Genomic DNA, 21,526 nt, shown 5'->3' with positions numbered 1-21,526 from the left:
GACCAGGGGTCCTGGCACAGCGTCACCACTGTCGATCAGCCTGAGCCCGAGAAGAGCCCCCGGGGCGGACCGGAAGCCGCGGGTTAGGGAGGGATGAATGAGCAATGAATAAAACCCAAGTTCTCAGGTGGTCCACGTGGACAACTGACTTGGTGGTGGCAAATCCTCACCAGTTCGTGCATTCACACCTCACCACAACCCCCTCCCGGGTGGAGTGGGCCTCCCCGCCCCTTGCCTTGGGTTCGGCCGTGTAATTGTTCTGGTCAATGATCTGTGGGTAGAAATATAGCAGTTCCCAGCCTTGGCCTTAAGGAGTTTCTGCGTTTCTAATTACTTTCTTGTGCCTCTGCCGTAGCCATGGGAACATACCAAGGCGGGGGTGAGAGCTGTGGGTCCCAACTTCAGCCCTCAGAGCAGGCCTTCTCTCCACAAGCCATCCTGGGTATGGAAGGGAGACTGAGGATGAACGGACCAAGACACACACCCAAAATAGAATGTCTGCTCTCAGACAAGATGTCCACTCCCATACCTCTCCATGGACCTGACGCCAACAGCCCTCCCCTGAAGCGCGTGTCACAGCCGGGACACATCTTCCGCAGAGTCTGACACTGAGGGCATCCAGGGCATCTGGGGCCTCGTAAGGCAAGCAGAGCTGAACAACAGACAGAGATGAGCAACGGCAACAAAGCCCTTTCCCCAAGCATGGACTGAACGCTGCCCACGAAGCGGCTGGATTCTGAGTGGTCCCAACACAGGAAGGGCTCATCTCAATCACACTGCCAGCTCCTCAGTCCCCCATCCACGACTCACCAGGAGTGTTGCTGACACCAGTGGCCCTGCCGGAATCTAGCTTCATGTCCAGGAAGTCCTCCTATGGAAAAGAGATGGACCATGTAGCATTCATCAAACACATGGCAAGCTTTGTCAGACAGCCTCTCTTCATGTAGCACAGAACAAAGTGGCCCTCACTACCACAGCTGTCCCAACACCTGCCCTGTCCTGCACACACACAACACTCCTCAAACCCTTCCGAGGATAAACCACACCCCTGTACCAGGTCACACACACACCTCCTGCAGTCAGCATGTGGTGTGGGGTGGGACTTTCCCTGATGGGGCACTGAAGCCCAGGCCTCTGCAATCCTGGCATTGTCTGTGGCCAGGCTATCAGCCCTCCTGGGCAGGATTTGAAACCAAAAGAGAGATTATTCACTGATGATTGCTTATATTGATTTTAAGGAGGTAGGAGGAGGGGCCCCCAAAGGGAAACCCCTCCTAAAATCCTGCAGAGTCCCACGGGCCCCACGTCCTCCCACATCTTCTCCGAAGTTGCCATGTGCACCAAGATGTCATCCCACAGATGGACCGGGCACTGGTGGATAGTCAAACGGGTGACCTACATCGTAAATGAAGTGCACGTCACCGGTCTACCATCCCCTCAGCTACCCTGGAGAGCAGATGGCACCATCGTCCCTTCAATGACGTTGCTAGCGTGTCCAGAACGCCATCCAAGCAAGATCTCACACTGAAGAGGCGCCACCCACCGTGAGTCAACAAATAGACAAACACCACAATGGGCAACCTCCTTCAACCACAGAAGCACAGGCCCTTCTCCAAACTCAGCTTCCCCTCCTAGGGGCCCTCCATGGCTGGGGCCTGAGAGCCACACCCCCATGACACATGGCACGCCGTCAGCCTCGCTTGCGCCTACCGAGAGTGGAGCCGGCAACGTCCCTCCCTGAAGGCTGCATCAGGAACAGGAAGTGCCTCCAGGGTGGGATTTGATACTAAAAAAGAGGTTTCCCGTGTATGTTTCATCATAAATAAAGAGAAGACAACACGGACAACCTCTCCTTCGAGTATCGAAGATGAGCACTGATCAAAAAACAAACAAAAAAAATCAAAACAAAACTGCCGAATCTTCGCCGATGTTGGTGTCACCTCCAGGAAGATTCCCCGAATCTACATGGCACTGGGTAGACCAGACGTCAGATGGCTTCTATTTGCGTGTCCCAGGTTGCTTTTGGGAAGTCAGCCAAAAGCTCTTTAAGCCTTCACAATGAAAAGAGGTTGCCCGTGAAACATTTTCTGCCAATACAGAGAACACTTTAGGTACAACCTCTTTCCAGGTATTGGAGCTTTCCTGACAGTGGAACCAGGGTTTCCTTGTGGAAGTCCAGGCCACGGGAAGTGCCCCTAGTCATAATGGTTTGCATCCCAAAGTCAGTGCGTCAAGAGAGTTCATGAGTAAATCTCGAATTCTGTGGTCAAGAAGCAGGTGGCTGGGTCTGCAGTTAGCCGGTGCCCAGGCCCCTGTGTGGCATTGGCCATGGATCCAAGCAGTCTTCCAGGCAAGGTGTGATTCTAAAAACAGATACATGGTACCGAGGAAGTTGTAAGCAAAGTGAGTGCCTGCTACACATGTCTAGGGAGGGAGGGTCGGGGAAGCCAGGAGCACTGCCAGGCCACCTTCCTCCAGGTCAAATCCCACTTAATGCCTTCTGCTGCCTTAATCCAATTCAGCAGAATTAAGAAACACAAACGAATTTCATTTCCTGATGTGAGCTCCCCAAATGTTTTAGCCAATTCTGGGCCGGATTTTCTGTTTGCTATAAAACTCCTTTGACAATAATTGTTTTCATTGTTGGGGGAATACTGTTATCTCCAGACTCTTTTGCATTTCAACAGAGAGTTAGATCAATCCTGACAGGGCTGGAGAGAATCAGGGGTCAGAAAACTTCAGGTTTCCTCTTACAAAGTTGTAAAATTGTGCCCTCTTTTCCCCCGAAGGTGGACCCCGGAGCAGAGGGCTGAGAAGAAAATCCCAGGGCCAGGCTGCAGCTCTGCACCCTTGCCACCTGTCCTTTGACCCCTCCGTAGCCAGCAGAGCACCCAATCTACATGGACCCAGCAGCCGCCTACCCTGGATACCCCGGAGGCAACAGCATACTGCCTGCTGTCACATGGCCTTGACACGCTCTCTCTGCCGTCTCTTTATGAGGGCTCTTTTCGGCTGGAAGGAACGGTGTTTGGGTATCAGCTAATAGGAAGGATTGGTGGCGGAGGTCATTGGTGCTACCTCATATGTTCTCTCTGGTTATAAAAAGCAGGGTTGACATGGAAATACCTGGCCCTTCTCCAGAACCCGAGGCCCTCCTCCCTCACAGTCCCATCCCCAAATGCCACAGATGAGCCGAGGACCCCCAGTCACAGCTAAGTGCCATCAAAACAAATGCAGCACCAGCAAAACCTACTTCTGTGCCTTGGCTTTAGAGCTGGCAGGGAGCCTTTTCCTTCCCCAGAGGCTGGCATCACCTCCAGGAAGTCCTCCTGGAAAGGATCGGGCACCAAGCATTACTGCCAGACAGGACGCTTAGAACAGGGGAAGCACCCATCTCGGCCCACTCACCCTGGCCTGGGCCTGACAACTGTCTTATCCGGAAGGCTTCCAAACTGGTATTTGATACTGAAGAGTGGTCCACAGAAATGATTTATATAAAAGAAACAGATATGCCAAAGGAAACCTCTCCTTGAGCATCCCAAAGAAGGACCATCTGCAGAAACACAACCCTGAGGGTAGGTCAGATGTGCTGGTCAGTGGAGCAGGTGTGTTCCTGGGGAGGTACATGCCCCATGGTGGGCCATCCACTCCCTTCCCCTGGATCAGGGCTGATGACAATGCCCTCCCTTCAAGCTGGCATGACATCGAGGATTCCTCCAGATTTAAAGTAAGTCAACTCCACAATTCCTGTTAGAAATAAACAGGTCTCAACCTGGGCCAATTCCAGGGCCCCCAAGGTCTCCTCTTGACCTCAGAATCAGCTTTTCTTCCCTAAGGTGTCATTATATCCAGGACATCCTTTCAGAATAAACTGCAGGCTAGGGGCAGGCGTGCAGGACACCTGCACTATCTGTCCAGGGCATGATTCCCATCAAACTGGCATTCCCCTGCTGTGGGCTGGGCTCATTCAAGCCCATCACTGAGTGTGGCAAGGACGAGGCATCCCCCTACAGCAGGGTCAGATGCCGAAAGAGCCTGAATTACACACACGATCCGTTGGGAGCACAACGAAGGCAACCACAGACAACTCACCTGCATGTTCCGTGACACTGTCGTGGTGACACTGTCTTCCCCCAGGCTGCCATCACATCGAAAAGTCCTCCTAAGAAGGGATAAGACATTGAGGGTTAGTGCAATCGGTGGCAAAATTCAGAAACATGGGGCACGCTTAGTGGTCAGCCATTTGCTCGTGTCTACTTATTTATGTCCACAGCACCCCTTCCCTGAAGCTGAGGTCTGGACCAGAAGGCCTCCAAGGTGGGGACTGATACTGGAAAAGAGGTTAACCAGGTGTGTTTCATCCTCAATAAAGAAACAGAAACCCAGAAAACCTCTCTTCAGGTACCACCAAGTAACACTGACAAGAACACCACTGATTCCTTCCCCAAACTTGACATTCAGTCCTGGAAGTCCTGTTAAATACGGATTGGACACTGGGGTTAGTAGAACAGATGACATCAGTCAAAATAATACAGCACAGGCTTTGTGGTTAACCATAGATTTCTGTCCAGTGGACTGGAGCTGAGAGTAACGCCCTTCCCTGAAGCTGAGGTCTGGACCAGAAGGCCTCCAAGATGGGATTTGATACTGGAAAAGAGGTTAACCAGGTGTGTTTCGTCCTCATTAAAGAAACAGAAACCCAGAAAACCTCTCTTCAGGTACCACTGATTAACACTGACAAGAACACCACTGATTCTTCCCCAGACTTGACATTCAGTGCTGGAAGTCCTGTTAAATATGGAATTGCACACTGAGCGTTAGTTAGTTGATTTGCCGGAAGAAGCCAAGAGTTGGATGCATGCTGCTTGCCAACCATCTATCCAAGTACCCCAGTGGAGCAGACCCCACATCACGTCTGGAAGTTGACATCACAGCCAGAGGTGGTGATGCCGTAAAAAGGCTGGTCACAGCAGCTATCGCGTTCAGGGTTAACCTCCAGGGCCATCTTTTCTCAGTTACTCAAGAGAGGCACAGATGCCCCAAACCAAGGCTGACTCCACCAAAGGTCCTGCTAAGGACCCAGTGGAGACTGAGGTGTGGCAGGCCAGGCGACCTTGGTTGTAAATTAAAGTGCATACACTCAGGTCAGCTGATCACTGGAGGACTTTGGGATGGTATAGACAGCATGCCCCTTCCCTTGAACTTGGATGCCTCCACATCTAGGAAGCCCTCCAAGGAAAGAGATCGGAGTGAAAATCAGTCCAACTCAGCCACATTTGGCATACATGTCGCAAACGCCTCGCAGATGCTCTCTTCAGAGTCTAACAGAGTGCAGCTGGCCCCAGTTTACTGTCTCTTTCCCAAAAAGTTGACACCTCTTCCAGGAAGTTCTCCAAGGGGGCATTAGATACTGAGGGTTAGTGGACCAGGTCACAAACGGCACAAATAAAGCGTGTGCTCTCTGGTCAACCATCTCATGTATCCAGGCACGTGCTGACACCACGCTCCTTGTCCGCAAGTTAACCCTGCCGCCAAGCCAGAGCAGTGTGCTGAGAAGAAGGCTGCCACACGTGAGTTATCGTCACACACAAGACAAACACATCACAAACCCCGCTGGGTTGCACTGAGCGCAGACCTAGTGCCCCCCCCCCACCCCCGCAGTTGATGTTAGCTCCAGGAAAGCTTGCAAGGCGGGATTAGATACTGCAAAGAGGTCGACCGTGTAATGTGCGCCATAAATAAAGCGAACGCGCCACGGACCACCTCTCTCCAAGTACCAAGCAGCAGCCGTACTGACACCAGGACAGTGGCTCTTCCTCAAAGCTGATATCACCTCCTGGAAGTCTTCCAAGGCGAGATGTGATATTGAGAAGAAGTAGACCATGTGTCCTACGTCACAAATAAAGCGTACACACCATGGTCAACCGCATCTTCAAATACCAGGAAGTGACGCTGACCCCTGGCTCTCTTCCTTTCACCTGCTATCACCTCCAGAAAGCCTCACAATGCGCATCATGAACTATCAGCCACCGGCAATGTGGCAATGACCACAAACCCACATCCAATGCCACTACCACCTCCAGGATGCCCTGTAAGGCTGGGACCAGTACTGAGTTCTTGGCTGGTGGATCAAATGGCCAATGTAATAAATAAAGGACAGGGTCTGCAGCCAACCACCTGGTTACCTGCACTGCACCCTGGCTACCACTCAGGCCTGGATCTCAAGTCGGCATGGCCTCCAGGAAGCCCCAGGGCTGGCTGATGCTGAGAATGAGTGGACCATGCTACATCTGTCATTCAACAGTGCATATGCTTTATGCTCTACCATCTCTCCAAGTACTGTGGAATGGCGCTGAAGCCAGATCAGTGTGTCTCCCACGAAGGTGACTTTGCCTCTCTCTGGGAAGCCCTCTATGACTGAATTTGATATTGAGAAGATGTGGACCATATTACATACGACACAGAGATAGCGCATGTTCTATGGTCAACCATCTTTTCAGGTACCTTGGAGAGGGCTGAGGTCAGAGCCGGTGTCTCTTTCCTCTCGCTAGCATCACCTCCAGGAAGCCCCCTGAGGCCTGATGCAGTATTGAGAAGAGGCCACCATGCAATGTCTGCCACAGATGCAGTGGACGCAGCACAAAGGAGCCCCTCAAGAATGGAGATGATGCTGGAACTAGTGCTATGACTGACACTCGTTACTGCCTACAGAAAGCCCCCCGAGGTGCACGCTGTTATAGGAAGGTGGACGAAGTAACATGCGTTGTAAGTAAAACATATGAAGCATGGCCAACTTCTACCAAGTACCCCGAGGCAGTACTTGTACCAGAACTGGTGCTTTGTCTCCTAAGCTTAACATAACCTCCCTGGAGACTTTCCAGGCTGAATGGGATACTTGAAAAGAAGTAGACCATGTTACATACGTCATGGGGAAAAGACATGCAGTGTGGCTGAACCCTTTTCAGGTACCGTGAGGTCAGTGAAGAGGCCAGAACCAGCGCTCTGTCCCTGAGGCTGGCAGCTTCTTCAGCAAGTTCTCCAAGCAAGGGTTCTGGGATGGAGATAGGGAAGAAGTGGGCCATGGAGGCACTTCCTCTGTAAACGTACACGATGGGGTCGAGCAGCTCTTCATGAGGATCAGTGCTGAGTCCAGAGCTGGGACATCTTCCCCCGAGATGGCTAGACTTGAGATGGAAAAAAGATAGACTGTACACGCATCAGCAAAGACAAAAACGAGTCAGTGCGTCTTCAAGTACCTGGAGGGGCATCATCTCCTGGACCCATATCTGCTCCTACATGGGCGTACTGTCCTGAAGTCATCTGAGGAGGGCTTTGAGGATGAGAGGTGACCTGTTTCACATCCCTCGTTCATGAACATTTGCGGCACCAGCCACCGTTTCTTCAATTACTCCAGAGGGATGTGCCAACGTGGGCAGCAGGACACCTTCCTGGAGGTCATCCTTGTCCTGAGGAAGTCACTGGAGGCTGTGTTTGGCACTGAGGAGAAGACCGCGTCACAAGCATTGACAGAGAAAGCACACATCTAAGAGTCTACCATTCCACCAAGTGCCGTGGCATGGCGGATGCCGAGACCCGTGGCTCTCCTCTAACTCCAGGCTTTCTCCAGGGAGGTTTGGATGGCTGGGCTGGATACCAAGAAGCGGTTTACCGTCCCACATACATATTCAAAATGTATGTGGGACGGTAAACCATTTCTTCAAGTACCGCACGATGGTGGTGGTGGTGGCTGGAAGAAGGCTCATGTCCACGAAGTTGCCTGAGGGCGCTTCTTCCAGGCTGCATTTGACGCTGAGAAGAAGCAGGTCACGGTGTCTACTGAATAAGCGTAGCGTAGTCAACCACGTCATTGAGCACCATGGAATGGCACTGATTCCGGGAAGAATCAAGGTCTCCTCCCCAGGGATGGCGCGATTTCCCAAGGCAGAACTTGATTTAAGAGGAGCGAGATTATGCCATTTTGCATCATGCAGAAAAACACATGCCATACAGAAAACCATCTCTTCGGGTGTCATGGACAAGTGGTGGTGGGTCCAACCGTTCCTCCCCGAAGACAGCGTTGTTTCCAGGAGCCTCGGGGATGGATTTGATACTGAGGGTTAGTGGACCGTGTTACATACGTCACAGATAAAGCGTACGCTATACGGTCTACTATCTCTCCAAGTACCACACAGAGATGCCGAGGACAAAGGCTCAGGACACATCCAGAAAGCCCTCCAAGGCCTTGAGCTGGGTGGAACCAGAAGGGAGGTTGAGCACAGCACATGCATCATGCGACAAGCACACACAGGCCAGGAGTCTCGTCTTCATGGTCGGGGGTTGACATGAATGCTCGAAGCAGTGGCTCATCCCCAAAACTGGCAACTCCTCCAGGAAGCCCTTCGAGGCCGAAAGTCCCACTGAGAAGAAGTGGACGATGACATGGATTTCATCACTCCATAAATACTGATTAAGTGCCTGCTGTGTGCCAGGCGCACTGTGCTGGGTCTGAAGGAGTGGGTAGATGGGAGGGAGGACATGGCACATGGCTAACAGAGCTGGTTAGGGGAGTGGGGAGAAAATCAGAAATACAAAATGGCCCACGTGCAACCAAAGAACATCCATCTAGTTACACTGACCAGGCCAAGGAAACAGTACTGGGCACCTGAGGCCCAGATCTTACCTATTAGTGAGCTCTAGTCTTGGGCATTAAAAAAAAAAAAAGTGTCCTAAGGCCATATCTGCCTCAATACCAAGGGCATTTCCGGGAGGTCCTCTTAGGTTGGATTAGATTCTGAGCAGTAACCACCATGCCATCTTCATGAACAAAGCAGGAGTTGTTTTGGTCAACCACCTCCCTAAGGACAGAACCACTGTCTCATTCCCAGACTTGGCACTGCCTCCGGAAAACCCTGAGACTGAATGTAAGATTGATCAGAGGTGGACATTGGTATAAACAGAAAACTTCAACACAGGAAAGCAACTCTTCAATGCCACACAGCAGAATGAAGGATGGACTGGTGGGTCCCCCTGAAGGTAGTATTGGCTCCACGAAGCCCTCCAAAGCTGGCAGGCTACTGGGAAGTGGTAGCCCATCTCACACAAATCCCTCCTTTCGCATAGGCCACATGGCAAATCATCTCTTCCAGAACCACGGCTGAGGCTGGAACCGGTGTCTTGAGCCCAAGTTGCATCACTTCCAGAAAACTCCCCAGAGAGTGCATTTAGTGCCCAGAAGAGCCAGGCCTTGTTGCACAAGTCAGACATCAACCATGAGCCACAGAAATTGCCGTGGAGCAGTGCTGAAGCTAAAACACGTGTTCTCTTCCCTGAAGTTGGCAACACCTCCAGGAAGCCCTCCGAGGATGGATTGGATACTGAGAGTTAGTGGACCATGTTACATAGGTCAGAAATCATAACGCCTACGTTCCATAGTCTACCATCTCTTCAGGAACCACGGAATGGTGCTGACCCCAGAACCAGGGCCTCGCCCCTGAAGTTGGCGTCACTTCCAGAAAGCTTTCTGAGGCTGGATTTGGCATTGGAAGCAGGCACATGGTGAACATAAACAACCCCTCCTCCAATGTGGGGCAGTGGCACTGATGGGGGAAGGGGTGCCTCTACCCTAAGTGGTAATTCCTCCAGGAAGGCAATGTCAACTTGGAAAGACTGCGACAAGGCAAAATGTGCAATACTGACCATGCTTTGGCCATTATGTGGTCAACTATCTCTTCATCAAGATAAAGGGCAGTGTTTTGTTCTGCATGGCAAACGGGACACTCCAAGAGCACAGTTCATCATATAAAAGGGGACCCTCAACCTCTAGGTAAAAACTTTCCTAGCTCACCCAAGTTCTGATGGTCCTCGCCATGCTCTAGACCACCTTTGGAGACTCAAACCACAGAGCTGAGTGGGCAGTGCGTTCCTCCAGCTCCTGATCAACCTCTCTACCTCCTTCAGGAGGTCTTCCTTGATTTTCTCCATCCCCTTTCATGGCACAACTATCCCATGTGAATGGAATGCAAAGCAATGATTTGTTAGCCTCCAGGGAAAGGACAAGGGCAGAACCCTCAGCAGCCCTGCAGGACGGCTCGGTTGTCCTCTGAAGTCCTGAACCCCAGTGTAGACGGGGCCCTGCAACTCAGTTGTTGAAGTCCTAACTCCTTAGGAAGTCATTCAAGGCATCATGCTCCCCTGCTCCCTCCAAGCGTGAGCTAGTCTAGTCTAACAGATTACCCTCCATACCCTGTGCATTGTCCACATGCCTTTGCTGGCACTACTCCTCCACCCAGAGCCCATGTCTGCTTACATCTCTCTGAAGCCCAACCAAATGGCAGTTCTTCCATGAGCCCCGACCCCACCTCAGCCAACTCAGGCCTTTGCATCCCTGACCCTCCACAGCACCCTGCCTGCACCTCTCCTCCAGCCCACTCACATTTTCCATGTGGTCACTCATAGAAATAAACTTGTGGTTACTGAACATCTGTGAGGTGCTGGAGCTAGACCAGTAAATAAGACACAGTCTCTGCCTTCCTGCAGCTGCTAGCATTGTGGGGAAAACCAACATTAAAGTAGTTATTGCAGAGAATTGGTTTCAAAATGTGAGGAGGCCAAAGTGTTGTGAAGGAGCAGAGAGCATTTAACAAGAGGCTCTCGCCAATCAGGGAAAACTTCTCAGAAGTTTAGATTAGAAGATAAAGGATGAGGGGACTAAGCCAAGAAGAGAGAGGACAAGAGTGGACACTGTAGGGTGAAAGCAGAGGACCAGATGGAGCATGGACTGGATGGAGCATGGGTCAGATGAACATGGTCGGGGTGGAGAGTGGACTGGATGGAGTATGAACTGGATGGAGTAGTGGTCTGGATGGGGTGTGGTCTGGATGGGGTGTGGACTGGATACAGTGTGGTCTGGATGGGGTGTGGACTGGATGGGGTGTGATCTGGGTGAGCTGTGGTCTGGATGGGGTATGGTCTGGATGGGGTGTGGTCTGGGTGAGGTGTGGTCTGGATGGGGTGTGGACTGGATGCAATGTGGACTGAATGGGGTGTGGTCTGGATGGAGTGTAGACTAGATGGGGTGTGGACTGGATGGGGTGTGGACTCGATGGGGTGTGGACTGGATGGGGTGTGTACTGGACAGGGTGTGGACTAGACAGGGTGTGGACTGGATGGGGTGTAGACAGGATGGAGTGTGGACTGGATGGAGTAGTGATCTTGATGGGGTGTGGACTGGATGGAGATTGGTCTGGGTGAGGTGTGGACTAGATAGATGGACTGAGGTCTGGATGCAGTGAGGACTGGATGGAGTAGTGGTCTGGATGGTGTGTGGTCTGGATGGGGCATGGACTAGATGGTGTGTGGTCTGGACGGGGAATGGACTGGATGCAGTGTGGACTGGATGGGGTGTGGTCTGGATGGGGCATGGACTGAGTGCAGTGCGGACTGGATGGGGTGTGGTCTAGATGGGGTGTGGACTGGATGGAGTGTGGTCTGGATGGGGTGTGGACTAGATGGGGTGTGGTCTAGATGGGGTGTGGACTGGATGGGGTGTGGACTGGATTGAGCATGAACTGGATGGAGTGTGGTCTGGATGGAGCATTGCAACCGAAAGAGTATCCATGTGAATTGAGCCTGGGGAGCCAGAAATGTGCCAGAAGTGAGTCTGAGGATCTGGGTGGCACCAGATCATTCAGGACCTTAAAACAAAGGTAAAATTCCGACTTCTCTTCAGGCTAAGGGGAAGCCATTATTAGCTGATAAAGGACATAGCGAGCTTCCTATTTTTACAAGATTTCTCTGGCTGATGTGAAATCTCTGGCTGATGTTGCTGGGAGTAGGAGCAGGAAGAAAGAGTACAGGACCCCAAAGAGAGGATGGTAGGAGTCATGGAGACAGGAAAGCGGCCATGTTTCCGAATATTTAGGAAGAAGAGCACAAGAGACTTGGCAACAGCCCAGATGTGGACAAGGCATGGTGGACCATGAGAAAACATCGGATGTCCCTGCGGGTGTCTGGCCTGGGAGCTGGCCGAGGGTGGGGCCGCTCTTGGAGCTGGGGGTCACTAGATGAGGACCACGTGCTGGCGGGGCACACTTAGTTTTAAGTGTGCTGAAGTTGAAGTGCCACCAAGAAATCCGAGTGGAGATTCTGAGTTGCCAGTTGGTGGAGGCCCCTGATGATCTGTACCTAGCTCTCTGGGTGGAGTGGTGGGGTTGGGAGCCACAAAGAAGTGAGATACAGAGAAGCTGCCAAGAAGATGGCAGGTAGGTGAGGGGAGCTAAGGCGGATTCTTGAGGTATGTAAACATAAAGGGACTAGAACATAAGAGCCAAGGGGGAGGCTCCAGTCGGGGGGCGGGTGGGGAACTCACTCAGGTCCCCCCTTGGTGTGGGAACTCCTCTGGGGCAGGAAAGGGCTGTGCTGGCCTCAGCTTTGTACCCCTAGTTTGTGGCCGTGCATGCCACAGCATGGTGAGGAAGGAAGGAGTACAAGAGATAGACCCCAAAAGCATCCATGTCCTCCTGGAGAAATTGGCCTGGGTCCCCACTAGCCTCTTGGGTATCTAGAGAGGTGGGTGGACCCACCTTCTCACCCAGCCTCCCAACACACCAAACTTGGGCCTGGAAGCTCCTGCTGACCGGAGATGGCTGGCAACCGTTCTCAGTCCCCAGACCCCAGTCACTGTTCCACTCCCTCATCCATCCTTTCTTGCAAAGGTGCACAGATTCATCCACTCCTGCACACACCCCTCTCCCTGAAGAACCCACTCCTTCGCAGAGTCATCCACTCCTCAGCTACACCTCCTCGCATTTGCTCCCTCAGGTACTCTCTCGGATACTCAACCATCGATGCATTTTCTAGCATTTGCCTTGTGCAGAGGCTGAGACTGACTCAGTGCTCCTGCCTTCCAGGGGCTCACAGGCTGGATAAGGGAAAAACAGATACTCAACCCACATGACGTTGATCAGTGAATCCAGAGTGCATGAAGTGGTAGGATTCAAGGTCTACACGATCTATAGTCCAGAAACAGTAAGTAGCCCCACCTACTGCGGGGGGGGCAGACCACAGAGGCAGAGAGAGGCCATTTGTGCCCCCCAAAGCACATGGCACAGGACTGGGGGGATGGTGAGTAGAGGAGGCAGGGATAAAACTCACCAACACCTTCCTTAGCGTTTGGGAGGGCGTAACAGTGGGAGGAAAGGGAGGAAGCAGATGAATATGAAACTTAATTATTCCACAAAGGGCAAAGTCAGAGAATACTATTTCATTTGTTACCATAGAGAAATAATAGATGTAAGCGTCGTTTTTCAAAAATTGAAATGTAAGCACTAACAGACATAGAAGCTGGTTATGTACTTTCCAAATCACAGAGAAAATTAAAATTTTAAAAAAATGTAGTCTCTGTGAGATAACAAAAGATAGCAGGGAAAAAAGGGTGAAAAAAATAAAACAAGCATTATGTACATTTTTTGTTAAGCGCAAACATGACAATTAAGATACAAAACGTAAATGGGTTACACATCCTTTCCAAAAAGAATGCTCAGTTTGGGTCAAAAGACTCCAACTGAAACTATATGTTTTCTATCTGAGACACAATTTAAATAAATTAACTCAAGAAAATTCAAAGTTGAGGGATGGCACAGATAAATAGGATGGCCTCAATTTCCATGCACTGGAATCCCAGGCAGCCCACACAATCATGCACTGACATCCTCCAAACCACGGAATGCAGACAAAAGCTGACTGCCAGCAAGCAGTCAATGGCACCCCCAGTTTTGCCTACATAGCCATTTTTTTCAGTTTGCTTGTGCAATTTTAAATATTTCTTTGCAGAGGCTTTCAAAGGGTATTCTCAGGGGCATTTGGGGTCCCCCATAGCATTTTAAGGAGGGTGCCCAGCACCAACAGCTTGGGGTCACAGCACAGCCCTGAAACAAGGCAGCCCTGACTTGATCTATTTTACTTATGGGGCTTCTGGGTAATATTTGGTCTGAATAAAGGGTTTGGCTGCCTTTGAAAGCAAGTATTTAATTACATTTTGCTCCCATTGTTTTATAAATAAGTGGAAAATGGAAAAACAAAGTTGCTGATACCTGTGGTAAGAGCACCGATCTCCTATATACTTAAGAAATTAGTATAAACATGGACATTGTTAGGCGGACCCAACGTGGCCAGTCCTTGGCCTTGATAATTGAATTTAAGGCAGTCGACTGAGTGTTTGAAAAGAACAAAACTAAAGAACATCCATGGAATGTTAGAAATTGCCTGGAAGATTGAGCTCTTGAGGAGCAAAACTCTTTGGAACATGCAAGTCTCCAGTTCAACTTTCAAACAACACTTTGCAGAAACAATTACATGAGAAAGTGAGGCTACCTAGCTTAGGAACACAAATGAAAAGAAAACAGATGTGCTTCTGTGATTTCAGGTCATTAAACACCTCTCTGAGGGGGAAGGTATAATCCACAAAATGACATAGCATTCATGAACATTTGCATTAGAAATAAAATAGCACCAAAACAAGGAAAAAGAATAGAAACATCGTATCCAAAACTCTTCCAGTCCTAAAAATATCAAATAAGTAAGAAGTCAATGATGAACATACCTCAAATCTAGAAGCAACAACAAACTTAACAGAACATGAGAAAAACAGGAAAGAAGCCCATCTCATCAACATTAGGTCACCGTCCAAAAAGTTCCAACCAATGTAATGAAACAAACAAAAACCAGGTACATCCAGTAAACTCTTAGATTGAGATTCAAAATACAGTTGCTTATAGATTATGTAATTCTTTACTAAGAAAATCCAAATAAAGACTAAAAAGCTAATAAAACTAAATGTCTTTACATCAAAATCCATACCTTATAAACAAGTACATCTTACTTTTAAATGTCCACAAAAATCATTTACAAAATCAATTATATTATGCACAAAAAAGGCATCAATAAATTCCCCCAAAGTAGAATGTATGTGTCCACATTCTCAAGCCACAATAAAAGATAACCACAATTGAATTAAAAGTATAAACAACTTACAACTTTAAAAAATTAGAAATTAATTTTTTAAAATCAGCTCTACTTTTGAACATTTAACTCAGATAATCATTTCTTCTAATAACAAGAAGAAACAAGAAGCCTTATAACAAATATTTTAATGTTCTGAAGACCACATATTAAGACACATGAAAATGCAGTCAAAATTGCAAACAGAAGCAAGTTCATACCATGAAATATTTTCATTATTAAAGAAGAATAACAATAGGGCATATATGGACAAATCCATAAAACAAACTTAAAGAAAGCAGAAGAAAGAAATCAATAAAGACAGATATTATTTAATTTGAACACAGGCACACAAAAACCAGTTGAACTGACAAGTTATCCCAAGAACAGATTCTTTGAAAAACCTCTAAAACAGATATTCTTCTAGGTCATCTAATAAAAAAGAGATAAAGTATGCACATACAAAATTAAGAATGACAAAAGTGAAGTAATCATAGAAATACATTAAAATTCTAGTATAAAAATACTATTTATAATCCTATGTGAATAAATTTTTAAATCTCAGAAAAATCTATTATTTTCTAGGATAAATAATATCTAAAAAATTATTGAGCACTCATTATGTGCCAGAACCAGTGCAAGGTACTTTATCTCTTAATCCTCATGCTGGTCCTGTTAGGGCCCTCGGAGGCTTTCGTTTTAACCATTTAACAAGTGAGGAAACTAAGAACTAGGGAGGTGACACAGTTTCCCCATCATATGGAAAATGAGAGAGCCAAAATCTTAAACTCGATTTGTCTGATTCCAGTGCCTGCGCATTTAAACACTGAGCTATATTAGAAAAAGAAGCAAAAATTCTAAAGATGTAGAAAACCTAAAGAATCCAATAAATACAGAAGAAATAAGAGACGTTACCAAAGACTTATCCCAGGATAGTTACATAGGTGGGTTCTTTCAAGCTTTCATGGACTAAATCATTCAAATAATGCATATATGGTACAGAACATAGAAAAAGATGGAATGTTCCCTAATTTATTTTACAAAGTCAGCATAACTTTGACACCCAAATTCAACAACAAATAGATTTGGAAAATTCTAAATGAAATATTAGCCCAGCAAATCTTGTAGTGTATTAAAACAACAATACACCATAATCAAGTAGAATTCAATCCAAAAATGTTTCAAAGTTACAAAACATTAGTTTATTGTATCAACAGATCAACAGAGAAAAACAACATGATATCTACAGATATCAAAAAAGCATTTCATAAAATTCTAACTCCAATCCTGATTTAAAGTCTTATATAAACTAGGTAAAAATACTTCATTTATTTAAAAAATCTCAACTAAAAAATGATTTGCAACCATACTTAAAAGTGAACCAGAAACAAGACAAGATTTCTGTTATCAATAATATAATGTTTTAGAAGATCTAGCCAAAGGAAAAGAAATAGATGAGATAAAATGACAGACAAAAATTGCATTATATATAGATATGAATGACCCTTTTTTTTTTTGAGATGGAATTTCGCTCTTGTCACCCAGGCTGGAGTCCAGTGGCACAACCTCGGCTCACTGCAACCTCCGCCTCCCGGGTTCAAGCAATTCTCCTGCCTCAGCCTCCCGAGTAGCTGGGATTACAGGCACCCACCACCACGCCCAGCTAAGTTTTTTGTATTTTTGGTAGAGCCAGGGTTTCGCCATGTTGGGCAGGCTGGTCTCGAACTCCTGACCTCAGGTGATCCGCTCACCTCAGCCTCCCAAAGTGCTGGGATTACAGGCGTTAGCCACCATGCCCAGCCATGAATGACTCTTTACCTAGAAGTTCCAAAACACTCAACTAGAAACTTGTAGAACAAATTAGAGAATTCAGTGAGATGAACAGTAACAATAAATATACAGACATTTCCCTACATACCAATAACAACCAGTTAGAAAATATAAAGAAAGTGGATCAAATTCACAATAGAAGCCATACTTAATTCCTTGAAATAAAAAATAACAAATTGTGAATCTGTTGAATTCGACAACTTATGAATATATATGTATACATAAAACTCAAAATATCATGCAAAGCCTGTTTCAAAAAATATCAACTCTCTTTAAATTAATTGACAGTTTTATAAGGTTCCACACAATATCCATAAAGAATGTTTTTAACTTTACAATATCACTACAGTTCATCTGAAAGAATATACAAATAAGACTAACGGAGAAAATCTTGAAAAATAAGAATTAAGGAAGACTATTGCTACCGAGTAATAACACATTTTAACAATACAATATACTAAAATAAAGCAATGACAAACCAATGGATAATAGAAAACCAGAACAAGAACCCGAACTATAAAAGTATCTAGCATGTATTAAATGTGGAAGTGGAACAAATAGTTATTTCTCACAATAATTAAGTTGATAAGTAAAGATTCAAATATAAAAGATGAAATCATGAAAGAACTAAAAAAAAATTAAAGTTCAGTTTGGGAAAGGACTTTCTGAGCTAAAAGAAAAATGCAAGTGAAGAAACTGTAAGGAAAAATTAAAGATAAATTTTTAGAACATAGTAATTTTTAAAATAAAAAATAATTTATCAACGAAATGGAATGGCAGATGAAACAGTGGGGGATCCTGGTAACATATGATAGAAAAAGAGTTACTATTCTTGTTAAAAAGGTCTTACAAAATCAAAACAAAAAATGAACACACCTACAGAGCAACATAGGTAAACGATTTCCAGTTCTAAGTGGTAAACTGAACAAAGCTTGCCTGCTCTGCAGGGAGAAAAAAATTTCAAAAGACCTATTATTAATATTATCAGAGATATTAAAGAAGCAATTGCATTCATAAAACAAACTGTTATATAATATTTAGAATATAATTTAAAAATTAAAAATTAGAAATATGAAAGCAGAAATGAAAATAAGTTAAAACATAAAGATAGGGAAATCCTTCTTAGAAACAGAACATGAATATTAAAAGTTGAAAATCAAAGGAAAAATATGGGAATATTACAAAACTAGTCAGGAGTTCCAACATACAAACAATAGAAATGCTAGGAAGAGAGAGGCTGGGCACGGTGGCTCATGCCTGTAATCCCAGCACTTTGGGAGGCCAAGGTGGGTGGATCACTTGAGGTCAGGAGTTCAAGACCAGCCTGGCCAACATGATGAAACCCCATCTCTACCAAAAATACACATATTAGCCAGGCGTGGTGGCACACGCCTATAATCCTAGCTACTTGGGAGGCTGAGGCAGAGAATTGCTTGAGACTAGGAGGCAGAGGTTGCAGTGGGCCAAGATCATGCCACTACACTCCTGCCTGGGCAACAGAGTGAAACTCCATCAAGAAAAAAAAAAAAAAGAAAGAAAGAAAAGAGAAACAAAAGAAAAGAAAAGAAAAGAAAAGAAAATGCTAGGAAGAGAAAACAAATGTGAGGAAATGATCCAACCAGTTGTTCAAGACAAGTTTCTAGAACTGAAGGACAAGTGTCTTCAAGGTTAAAAGAACCTGGAAAAATGGATAAACATAGATACACATCAAGACACAAACACATGAAATTTTAAAACACCGGAAGACAATGAGAAAGTTCTACAAGTTCCAGAAAGGAAGGAAAAAAAATCACATAGAAGGGATGAGGAATCACAAAGACTTAAGACATCCCACCAATAACACTGAAAGACACAAGATAATGATTTGTGCTTTCAAAATCTGAGCCAAAATAAACAAAGGTTTCCAACTTCGAATTCTATACCCAGCCAACCTTTCAATGTCAGTGTGGGCTAGACATTTTCCTTTTTAGATGTGAAAGATCTCTAAAAATTTACCTTCCATTAAGCATTTCTACAGAAACTGCTAGAGGATGCACTCTAGCAAAACAAAGGAGTAAATCAAAAAGAATGATTACATGGAATCTACAAAAGTAGGTAATCTACAAAATCCAGCTAAGGAGAGAGGATCAAAAGAATCCTCAGAAGGAGAATGTGAAAGAGATTCCAAGATGGTATCCAGAACCCTAAAGATTACCCAGTTCATAACAAAACCAGTCAGAAGGCTCTAGGAAGATACTTCTAGATAGGATAAAACATCTTTTAAAAAATTAAAAATAATGTGTTTGAATATATTGAGAGGCTAGGGATAAATCAGCTAGGCCCATAAAAAAAATTAACCAATCTAAGAGAAAAAAATACAAGATAAGTATTAACTCCAAGAGAAAAATAATAGTCATGAAGGAAAGGTAAATTGTAGTGCTGCGTTGCTCAGATTTCAGGAATGCTTACACTCTCATAAAAAGATGAACTCTCAATTTGGATCAAACCCGAACTATGTACTAAATATATTGAGGATGGCGCACAGAAGGAAGGGAGGAGGGGGCGGTGAGGCCAAGGAGTCAAATCCTCATCTTCTACAGTTGTAAAGTCACGATAATGCCTAAGCCTCAAAAAAGAAAAAGAAAATCAAGAAGTAGAAGAGAAAAACAATGTTACTTAAACATATGGATGTAAATGTCAAGAGAATAGTTAAAGGAGTTAAAAACTATTGCTTCCATTAAGCAGAATATTAGGGTGGAATTGGGAGAGTTGGAGGCCTGATGCTCTACAACGATCATGTAGAACTATCTGACTCTTAAAACGATGCATATGCATGACTTCGACAAAAATAAAAACTAAATGAAAAATGAAAAAAACCTGAACTGGCAATTCAGATACAGATAACCAAAAGAGATCGGGGGAAATGTTTTTTTTATCACAGGTAATAAAAGAACTGCCAATGAAAAGAACGAAATACTGTGTTTTGACAAATTGGCAAAGGTGAACAACCTTGATAATTCCCAGAGAAATAAGTACCTCTCAAACTAATTCTGAGAACGTAAGTTGATACAAGCTTTAAGAGGGCAATTTGACCATGAAATGATCACACCTTTTGACACGACATTCCACATTTAGAATGAACTGCAGAAAATGAGCCAGACATATATATGACAATGAATAAACAAAGATGTCCTCCCCAACTTACGCAATCCAACCTCTAAATGGATCTAAATATTCAATAAAAGCAAACCAATTAAATTAATTACAATATAGCCATTTGCTAGAATCCTATGTAACCACTAAAAAGCACAAGATAAGAAATTGCTTAATGGCATGGGAAATGTTCAGGATATATAATTAGTGGAAATAAAAGACAGAATGGCAATGATAAACTCAATTAAGCACACACAGACACGTACACACCTAATTTATAGAAAAAAAACAAAAGGCGGAGGCTGGCCACCAAAATGTTGGCAATGGTGATCTGTGAGTGGGGGAACTAGGGAGAATCTTGCTGTTACACTTGTTCTGTTCAATATTTTTCAAGCTTTTTATAATAAACATGTATTTCTTTTTTAATGGGAAAAATATTTGTAAAAATTAGGTGCAATAAATGTTAGCCATTAGCTTAGGTTATTTTATGGGGAAAACGTACATGGCCCCTGCTTATTGCACTCTCCATTACGGTAATAAGTTAATAGAATGCAATTAGCTACATAATTTTTAAAAGAGCCTTCGGGCAGGGATGTGAAGGTTACTCTGAGCCCCATCTCAAGCTGGCATCTGGTCAGCTGCAAAGTAACACGCCTCCCACCACTTAGGTGGGACCAGAGATGAGGGACTTCTCTAGCCAGCCCTGCCCTCCGCTCAGAGAAGCAGCTGTCAGAAATGACCCAGCCTCTGCTTGCTAATGTTCTTGGTGAGAAGCACATGCATTCCAGCCCCTCTCTGAGGCCATCGCAGGCACTCCAGCCTGTCACAAAGCCCATCTTTGATCACCTATCATCTAGTCTGAGTTTGGCCCTTAGTCACAGGTACACAAGTATTCAGAGTGTAACCAGGAAAGGCAGAGCTCACCCAGCAATGCACACAGAGCCCATCACGGTTGTCCTCTTGGAAGCCTGGCTCAGGCCACTGCACCTTCACAAGCTCTGGGCAGGATGACCTTCCAAGACAAGAGGGGCAAGTCACACAATCTGCTCAATCACATGACTTATTAACAAGGCAGGGGGACCCGTCCACATTCACTGAGAGGGTACTTTGGGAATGTCAAGTTGGGTCAGAGCTGGCTCCTGCCCTCCAGATACATGGAAGTCAATGTGAAATGGACAACTATGGAACTGCACATGGGGAGTGATGAAAAGGGCACTTGAACAGGTCTGGAGAAGGGCTAGGGGTGTCTTGAACAGGTCTGGAGAAGGGCTAGGAGATCTTGAGACTGACAGACATGATGGAGGTGTGAACTGAGGAATTACAAGTAAGGGTGGAGCAAGAGAGGAAAAGGAAGGGACACAGGGCCAAGGGGATAGAGTGGCTTGGTGCACCACAAGTTGGGCCCCTGGAGCCCATGGGGGGTTTAAGTGGTGCCGGGTATGCATGCATGTCACCCACAGGATACAGTCAGAGACGACGCAAGCAAGCAGAGGGCATCCAATTGGGCCAGAGAGGGAGAATGAGGCCTGTGATCAGGCAGGGGCAACTGGAAGGAAGCGAGGAGGAG

General features: G+C 46.0%; 1 long non-coding RNA gene and 5 other non-coding genes across 7 annotated transcripts in view; all 6 read right to left on the bottom strand.

Moving 5' to 3' along the window:
• Positions 1 to 1,793: 1,793 nt before the first annotated feature.
• Positions 1,794 to 1,849, bottom strand: MIR494 (microRNA mir-494). The gene has a single exon (NR_163064.1). It is a non-coding gene; the product is annotated as a microRNA mir-494 (primary transcript).
• Positions 1,850 to 5,709: 3,860 nt separating this feature from the next.
• MIR323 (microRNA mir-323) lies at positions 5,710 to 5,765 on the bottom strand. Its single transcript, NR_163118.1, has one exon. It is a non-coding gene; the product is annotated as a microRNA mir-323 (primary transcript).
• A 1,894-nt stretch (positions 5,766 to 7,659) lies between these two features.
• On the bottom strand, positions 7,660 to 7,712 carry MIR299 (microRNA mir-299). Its single transcript, NR_163065.1, has one exon. It is a non-coding gene; the product is annotated as a microRNA mir-299 (primary transcript).
• Positions 7,713 to 8,116: 404 nt separating this feature from the next.
• MIR411A (microRNA mir-411a) lies at positions 8,117 to 8,172 on the bottom strand. Its single transcript, NR_163109.1, is given in 1 exon segment — positions 8,117 to 8,172. It is a non-coding gene; the product is annotated as a microRNA mir-411a (primary transcript).
• A 1,208-nt stretch (positions 8,173 to 9,380) lies between these two features.
• On the bottom strand, positions 9,381 to 9,439 carry MIR379 (microRNA mir-379). The gene has a single exon (NR_163066.1). It is a non-coding gene; the product is annotated as a microRNA mir-379 (primary transcript).
• Positions 9,440 to 11,360: 1,921 nt separating this feature from the next.
• Positions 11,361 to 21,526, bottom strand: part of LOC103784048 (uncharacterized) — a 137,868-nt gene continuing 127,702 nt past the window's right edge. For both annotated transcript variants that reach the window (XR_010109783.1, XR_010109782.1), the window contains one exon: positions 11,361 to 20,971. This is a non-coding gene — a long non-coding RNA (uncharacterized LOC103784048). The remainder of the gene's footprint in view (positions 20,972 to 21,526) is intronic.

This window comes from Pan paniscus, chromosome 15, assembly GCF_029289425.2.
Source record: "Pan paniscus chromosome 15, NHGRI_mPanPan1-v2.0_pri, whole genome shotgun sequence".
Lineage (NCBI taxonomy): Eukaryota > Metazoa > Chordata > Mammalia > Primates > Hominidae > Pan > Pan paniscus.
The sequence above is the reverse complement of the archived record's forward strand: the minus strand, read 5'-3'. Positions and strand labels throughout refer to the sequence as shown.